The sequence below is a fragment of the Uranotaenia lowii genome, chromosome 2 (assembly GCF_029784155.1).
Source record: "Uranotaenia lowii strain MFRU-FL chromosome 2, ASM2978415v1, whole genome shotgun sequence".
Classification (NCBI taxonomy): domain Eukaryota; kingdom Metazoa; phylum Arthropoda; class Insecta; order Diptera; family Culicidae; genus Uranotaenia; species Uranotaenia lowii.
The window spans coordinates 43,535,862-43,545,474 of NC_073692.1; positions in this window are offsets into that span (position 1 = coordinate 43,535,862).

Here is a 9,613-nt window from a genome sequence, read left to right on the forward strand (position 1 = left end):
GGGTTAAACGAAGGTTAAAAATTGTCCGCAGAATTTTTTACACTAAATAAAAAATTTCAAATTTTTAATCAAATTTTGATAACGACCAAAATGATTCAAGAATAATAATCTCGATTCAAAACTGAAGCTAAAACCTTACTATTTAATCCCAAATCCACAATTTTACCACAGTTTTTCAAAAAATTTCACACTTGTTGAAAGAAACTTAGGACCGAATATCGAGTATTAATAAGATTAGACTAAGCTTGCCAGATTGCCTTAATTAAGCCCGATTTTTTTCACTTGTTTCGCAAAATCAAACATTAATTTAAACTAAGAATTATGATTTTTGCGTCCAAGATTTTTGAGCAAATTTTATCTAAATGATCTGACCATGAACGATTTTTTGGAATCTTAAAATATTATTCAAAACTGACTGACGTGTTTCAATAGAAAATTTATGTTTCAAGTGTTTCTCTTCATGATTTTTATGAAAAAAATCATGAATAAGTAAAGTAATTTCATAAAGGTTTCAGTAAAGTTTTGTTCATTCATAGATTATGTGATTCCAAATTTCCTTTTTTTTTTGCAGTATCTTTATTTGAAACGGCTCATACCTTTAGGTTTTAAGGAGCCAAACTCGTTTTGTTTGTTTACAATTATGTGCTTAAATCTAGTTCATCACTTTTTATTAGAATAGAAAAGAAATAGAAAGGGAAATATGAAAATAAAAAGAATTATAGACGAAGATCAATAGCTTTAAGGAAAAGGTAAATTTCGAACATGTAGTCCAAGTCTATCACGGCCAGCACATCTCTCACTGGAACATAGGGTGGTTTTCATCGGACTCGAAGGGAGTCTATGAAATTCGCTCTAGCCACAAGATGGACCTCACACGACCAAACAATATGCTCAATGTCGTGGTATCCAAATTTCCTTATAAACATTTAATTTCGATGTGTGATCAAATTTTGGTTTCTGTATCCAGTTTATTGTTCTTGAATTTCAATTTAGATTACCATTTGGATGAAATCCTGATTTGAATCTAGGTTTTGCATTTCCAACTTAAGCTACATGTGTTTTCTATATTTAAAGCACACCATTTCGAATTATGAAAAGATTTTTATTTTTAATTCCAAACCATTTTTGCGATATGAATTTGAAATTTTTAACTTTCAATTCTTATGCAGAATTGGAACTCATCATATTGAGGACTAATTACTTGTAGCTGCTTTTCTGCGAGTGTGCTACACTTAAAAGAATAACTCTTTAGTTGTAAAGTACGTACGATATTATATCTGAATAACTCAATAATATTAATTAATTAAAACTTGGTCAAACTAGATAGATAACTTGTGTTGAAAGTGTTTTATAATTGTAATCCAGAATGGAAAATTCGGAAACAGTTTCATCATTTGCAATTTTTATTTAGAATCACAAGCCAAAAATTCAGAATTCAAATGAGAGATTTCTGGCTAAAGGCTCTGATACAAATTTCGCATTATGGTTCATAATTCAATAAAATTATTATCTGGAAATAAGATTTTTAAACCGTTCTCAAATTCGGAATTCAGATTCAAATGGCAGGATTCTGATATGGAATTTAAATAGAAAATTCAAATATAGATTCAGCTCAAAGTTTAGTTTTTTTTTATCAAAATAAAATAATTATGTGAGAAGTTAAGGATTAAAATTGCAAGAGATCGCAGTTTCCTAATTTAAATTCTGAAATAAAAATCTATTTTTCATAGAATTAGATCAAGTTTGGAAACTCAAATCAGAAGGAATCACAAATATTAAATATATATATATTTTTAATTTAAGTGGCTTTATTTTTTAAATTTAAGTGGCTTTATCCGTGAATATTATAGATTTGAAATGATAGATGGATAAACCATAGGAAGAAAGTTGATAAGGTGTAGAAAAGAGCGAGGAGCATTTTGAATAGAGAAGCTTAAGCACATTCGAATTTGAGATTTTTTAAAAGATTTTGTTCTTAGAAAAATCTCGATTTTATTTTTTTTTTAATATTTGCAGGATTCTTATTTTAAATGATGAATTTTTGAAAAACAAAGTACAAACTAAAATCTTTAAATTTTAATCGAGTTTACAAGAGTAAAAAAATCTGATTTGAACAGCAAACTTAATATCTTTGTATTTTTCTGTAAATATTTGATACATTTTCATCAATGCTTATAATGGTTATGCTTGTGGTTTAAAAAAATAGCTCATTGCTGTCTAATTTAATTTAGTATAAAAAGTTTTTTATTGAATGAAACCTTTGAAATCCTTCATTTGTATTTGAAAACTTTATAAAAAAATTGACAAAAAAGTTATAGGAAAAATTTTGTCACCAAACCCCCACCCCCCACCCCTCCCCCCCCATGAGACGGCTCTTTCTAAGGCCCTGATGTGAAGAATAGTGACGAATAAGTTATCGTCAATATAATTGAGGCCCTCAAGATAAGAGGGCTGCAAGTCCCAAAATCATGAATTTTAAGTTAAGTATACCTAACGAGTCTTCCAAGATGAGTTAACTTGACCTAATAAAAATCATCACTAGGGTAGATAAAGGTATAATGGCCACCTTATGAAGGACGCTAACTTAACCATAGAAAACAGCTATAATTTGTGAGTTACTTCATATTTTCGTGTTCAGATACTAAAAATGTCTATTTCCAAACCCAGGGGTGGAAAAAAAGAATAAATAAAAACAAAAAAGCAGCTCAAATGTAAAATTGATCTGATTAAATCACCGACCAGTAAGCAGGCATAAAATTTCGTTTCATCAGAATGACCATTCTTATAACTGTTGTCGTTGAGAGAGTTTTGCATTGGATAAGTTTACAAGTTTCACCAAACTGAGTATGCCTCTTCTATGAAACAACAGCTTTGTTGATTTTGTTTGATTCCGGCACGAATTTTTATCATAAACGATTACAAATCTTTTCAAGAAGTGTTCTTTTTTTGTCGAAAATAAAAAAAATGCAGCAAAAATTCTATTTGCCTGACCTAGTTCCAAACGTGCTAAAACTTAAAAAAGTAGATAAAAACATCTGAAAAAAGCATTTTGAAATTTTTTGCCAAAAGCTTAAAATCAGCCACCGTAGAATCTAACAGCGAATTCAACTCGATGAAGTCAACTGAATTATACAACTACAGCTAAATAGTACAACTAGTTTCATCTGACAATTTGGCCCATTGGTTAGATGTCGCAGAGGTAATCAGAAGACTCGAGTTCGAATCCTGGTCGAGGTAATTTTTTTTTTTATTTACCATTCATGACCGATGCATTTTACACTAAACGGCGAGTCCAAAATGATATATGTCTGTTTATAGAATACAAATAATTCACACAAACTCATACATTATGTTTCTGGTGCTTTTTTGACGGATGATGCTGCTACCCGTATGGGTTTGGCAATGCTGGCGTGTGAAAGCTGCTCTTATTTCGGTCCGCGAGTATTTTTTAAATTTTTATTAGATTTTCGATTGTTGTTTTAAAAATTGTTTTGAACGAGACGTTGAGGTTTTCTGCGGTGTTTTTGAATGTTTGCAAATATGTTGTGTTTTGTGAAAGAGTGATGATTTCGTGATTTTCCATAATGCGTATTTTTTTCGAAGAAGCTACGCAGAAAAGGGCTGGTACTACGCCCCCGGCCAGTTCAGGAAGTTAAAATTGGAATTGTAGTGTGTCGTCGGTAGAGGTTTCTTAAGAGGAGAAGCTGTTCCGAAATCAGGATAAGTAGTTTTTGCTTATTGCGCCATTGATTTTTTTCTATTTCTTAGATGATTACATATCTTAGATCGAAGACATTTAAGTAAATTTTCTGCCAGTTTGGTGTTGGGCAGTGCACGAAATATTTCAATTGCCTCGGTTGTATTTGAAGTTGTACACAAGTTCCGATGCAAGTTACTTCATAGACTGCGAACAAATTAATAGAGATGGCACTGAGAAACTTTAAAAGTAGGTTGTGATCCAAGCTAAAATAGAGTGATGCCCGTTATACATAGTGATATTGTTGAATATGGGAGTTATTTTTTTAAATAACCAAAATTAGGTTTTCAAATTTATTTTTCAAATTGATTAACATTAAACATCAATATCTTTTAATGATAATTACAGTAGTGCTTTTCCAAATATTTTTTCGTTGGGTATTTTAGAATACTTCGATAAATCAAAATGCTACTTAATAGTGGAAAAATGATTTCAGTTGTGGTTTGAATTTTTTGTATACCTACTTTAAACATTTATGTATGAATTATTTAACCCTCCAAATATTGTTTCATCATCAGAATATGTATCAGTTTATATTTCAATGTTTTTTTAATGAATCAAAAGTAAGCAGGGTGATAGAATATCGTCACAAACGTGTGTACTAATGGTGGACGGATCAATTTGAACATCCCGAAGAATGGTTGTCCCAAAACTCTCCAAAACGACGATAGAAAGGTAACAAGAGCGTACTTCGGTTAAGTGAATATTTTTAATGCTTTGATAAAACTAGACTCTACTCTCTTATACTTGGAAAGTGGCGTAAAAATTGTACCACGTTGTGATCACGGGATCAAAATTGTGTCAGATAACGCCTTGAGTATCATATCATCATAACATCTACTTATCTTAACCAATTTTTGTTTGAAAGGATTTTTTTTACTATTTTAATTATTTTTTTTTTGGGGGTAAGTTCAAATTCCGAAGTTTTTGACGAAGCAGAAGAACAAGTAGTATCACTTTAATGAGTCAATTAAATACCAAATACAAAGGAAATTAATTCAGTTTGCGAAAATAGTTTGTCAGTGGGTAAAGAAACATTATTCCTAAACCTTATTAAATTTTGAAGCAATGATGAAAAATAATCTTGTTTTATAAAATAAACAAAACTTTTAAGTGCGAGAGTGGCTATAGGAGAGAATTGCTTCTGTTCAATTTAAATTAAAGAATAATGAATTATATTTGATACTTTAAGAAATCCGTCAAATTTGTTTCAAAATAACTAATGATGATATTTTGTCACCAAGTCACGAAAAGGTGAAGCATAGCGTGTTTGAGTGTAGTTTGTCAAGAAGCAAAGATTTTTGGAAGCAGCTTGGTATAAACTAGTACAATCCTGCGTCATAAATATAGGCCATAATCTTGAAGTATGATAGCAAATTGGGTCGTACTTAATAAGAAACGAAGAAACTGAGCAAATAATTTCAGTATTTTAAAATGATTTTAATTTCTCCGTTGTTTGGATATAACTGTTGGTGAAAATTCGGTAAACTTGCGTTATTGCCATTGTTTGATACTTATGGTTAATGTATATAAATTTGAAGACTAAAAAAAAATGGACTCAATATACCAATCTTATGGTAGTAGTAGTAGAAGTAGAAGTGATAGTAGCTAAAGTAGTAATCTTATTTCTGTATCTTTATTGTTTATAAAAATATTTTATAAAATTTATTGTATTTCGGGGTATTGGGGGATCCATCCGGGCATCCAATTGAAGCGATTCTTGAGGAGAGCATTGGCCTACCTCACCAGCACGGAATCGTGGATTGAGGACGGGTCAGTCTCCCCACCCAGTTGAGCGCTTTGCGGTGAAATGGCTCGACTCAGACGCTCGATAAGTTCTAAATGTCCTTTCGATGGAGACAATTAAATCCTATCCCCTTTAGACATGTGAATGCCTCTGTTTACATCTCTTATCCCTTGAAACAGTTCATTCAAAGGCTTTCGAGCTCATCAAGTTGATGAATCTTGAACAAATTTCATAGTAAAAGTTGCTCGCTGCTACTGGCTGCGCCTTGCTACCTGGGTGGTAGATATACATACATACATACATGAAGCTGCCACCCGTATGATGCAACAATAAAAAAATCGATCATGAATAGTAAATGAAAAAAAAATCACCTCGACCAGAAGTCGAACTCAAGTCTCTTGATTACCTCCCCGACACCTAACCAATAGGCTAAATTGTCAAAAGTCTAAATAGTCAGGGTGTGACTCTATAATTCAGTTGAATTTTATCGAGTTAAATTCGCTGCTAGATTCTACGGCAGAAAATGCTTATCGTGCCCCGATCAATGGTGCTCTATACGCCCCGAGTCAACAAGTTAAAGTAAACACTCATTTTAAAATTGATTATAGTGAAAAATCAAAAATTTAATGATGGTGAAAATTAAGGAACAATTTGTACATCCTGTTGCAGTGCGTACCTTATAAATAATGATGATATTAGTTACGATCATTAGTGTTTATTTTCTGGTGCTCCAAAATTATAATATTTTCGTCTCTTGAGAACCTAGTTAGCTTTTTAAAAAAATTTCTGTAAAATTGATAAGGAGATTTCTTTTTTTTCTAAAGAATTAATACTTTAGGAACTCTTAAACCGTTCCTCACTAAATGTTAATTTGAGAAAATTCGTACTTTCGTGAAAAAGAGGAATGCTATAATTAGATTCAATCCGAAATTTCTTAAATCTCTAATATTTTCACATTGGTTTAAAAGTTTCAAAAGCATAAAATTATACCTCAAAGTGGTTTTCTCAACTCATTTTCATGAAGTAAATCTACTAATGATATTTTAAAATATGTATCATAAAAAATACATATCAATTCAGCTTACTGACTATTCTCCACGTGTGTCAGGTCATAAGTGCATCCGAAACACCTTCGCGGGCAGATGGAACAAGCTTAACTAATAGGGCTGTTCCCCCAGTTCCACCCACTTTTGGTTCGAAGAAAGAAAAACAATAACAGAGAAGAGACCACCAGAGTGTAAATTTTGATTCCATTTTCCCGCTTCCCAGCTCAACAATCCCAAAACTAGGAAGCGGTTGGCTGTCAGCTGGAAATCAATCTGATCCCCAAAGAACCGGACGAAGCAGACAAGACCTGATGCCTCCAACCTGATGAGGGCCGACCGTTCCCTATTAGCTCTGAACAAACTTACAACCTTTCGTTATCAAGATGAATTGTGTTAGAGGTCTTAAGGGCTTAAGGTACGTTCTTTCGGTATTCTTCAAGGTGGGGGTTTTTGAGTTTTGAAGAAGTGGATTGCTGCATTGGTCCTACTTTGGGATGACCGCGACGACGATTCGTTTGTAATTCTCTGGCCCATTCCATGTCTAGAGGTGAGTTTTCTGCTGTTTGGTTACGCCAATCCAACAGATCCAACTCGAAGCCTAACGGTTATGTTTTGTTGCTTATGACGATGTTACTGTTGCTTTTCCCCCTTTAGGCCTTCTTGACCGGTTAAAGTTAATGTTTTTATCGGATTTTGCTCTTTTTCCGCATACGTTATTTTTGGATCCAGAATTACGGGATCGTGCGTAACTAGTTAGAAGCGAACCCCACATGGCGTAAGCCATCAGATCAGCCGTCATGGAATAACAGGAACGAAAAAATAGTTCCAGCACATTGCTACTCGGTGATTTTAGATAAGTTGCACGTGATACCATATGGCATGGACGAAAGCTCTCATTCTCAATGAATTCGAATTAAACGAGCAGTATTGATAAATTCAAATTAGTTTCCACAAGATAGTTCGATCAGAAGAATTGTATAGAAGAGGTATTAAGTTTCAAGATACTGGTGGATTAAAACTGCTTCAAAATTTAACAACTTCTTCTGTGCCGAAATTTTATTTCGTATCGTTTTTACGTCGCTTGTCAATTAAAATTTAATAAAATAAATAAATGATTCATTTTCAACAAAATAAGAATTTCAACAGTTTTGTCAATTTTGAAAATTAAGACAGTTTTGACAGATCTGTCAATTAAAACAATTCTGACAGCAATGACAATTTTGACAATTTTGACAATTTTGACAATTTTGACAATTTTGACAATTTTGACAATTTTGACAATTTTGACAATTTTGACAATTTTGACAATTTTGACAATTTTGACAATTTTGACAATTTTGACAATTTTGACAATTTTGACAATTTTGACAATTTTGACAATTTTGACAATTTTGACAATTTTGACAATTTTGACAATTTTGACAATTTTGACAATTTTGACAATTTTGACAATTTTGACAATTTTGACAATTTTGACAATTTTGACAATTTTGACAATTTTGACAATTTTGACAATTTGACAATTTTGACAATTTTGACAATTTTGACAATTTTGACAATTTTGACAATTTTGACAATTTTGACAATTTTGACAATTTTGACAATTTTGACAATTTTGACAATGTTGACAATTTTGACAATTTTGACAATTTTGACAATTTTGACAATTTTGACAATTTTGACAATTTTGACAATTTTGACAATTTTGACAAATTTGACAATTTTGACAATTTTGACAATTTTGACAATTTTGACAATTTTGACAATTTTGACAATTTTGACAATTTTGACAATTTTGACAATTTTGACAATTTTGACAATTTTGACAATTTTGACAATTTTGACAATTTTGGCAATTTTGACAATTTTGACAATTTTGACAATTTTGACAATTTTGACAATTTTGACAATTTTGACAATTTTGACAATTTTGACAATTTTGACAATTTTGACAATTTTGACAATTTTGACAATTTTGACAATTTCGACAATTTTGACAATTTTGACAATTTTGACCATTTTGACAATTTTGACAATTTTGACTTTTGACAATCTTGACAATTTTGACAATTTTGACAATTTTGACAATTTTGACAATTTTGGGAGTTTTGACAATTTGATCACGATTTCAAAGGTAATTCGTTTAAAATTAGGTTAAAAGTGAAGGTGAACAAACAAAAAAAATTAGCAATACAATTGTTGTAATTTGAGATTGCCATTGTCAAATTTCTCCTATGAACTCTCCAAGTCTACAAGATGTATCCATGCAGCCCATCAGTCTCAGGCCCAAAATAAGTGGTCAACAGTTGACCCACATCTGGGCTGAGCAAAAGAAAAGGAAATGTTAAACCCAGTACAACCAAAACAAATTCGACTGGACTAATTTTTCTGTCCTCATAGCTACTGAATACATACGTTGTTTTGACAAATTCTTCCACATTCACATCTTTCGATGGCCCAAAAATTCCCACAATTTTCATCGAAGGCAATCTTAAACTACAATCTGCAGCACTTAGATTCAGATTAGGCAAAAAAAAATCGGGAGGAAGAAAACAAACATCTCGGAAAACGAATCTTTGTGAAAAGTTTTTAAAACAATGCACTTTCGGGGGAAATGGAAGGAAAAAATAGTGCTGTCCATTGGTAGCCAAATCAGAATTGGCCGGCCGTCAATGTTTCAGAATCACGCAATAGCAACGATACCGGGGCACTTCAAGCTCATGGCAAGATTATGAAAATCATCCTCGGATATGTCCTCAAGTTGAGCGATGCCAAAAGCGCGGTTGCATTTTCAATATCTTTTTTTTCTTCCACATATTTTAACGAGCTGGCCAATGTCTTGTTTCAATGAATGGTCTCGAGGCAATTATTTTGAAAGTCAGGCTATTTTCCAATGGACACTGTTTGAGGGGTGATAGAAAAATGGGGGTAATTATCCTATTGATGATGTGCTTTGAATGACATGCCTGGCGCTGTTGTGAGAAAGAAGACGCCTCATTAGAAATGAGCTGAAGATGATAGCTTAGCTGACAATGACATTGATATTTCTTGATTTCGATTTTC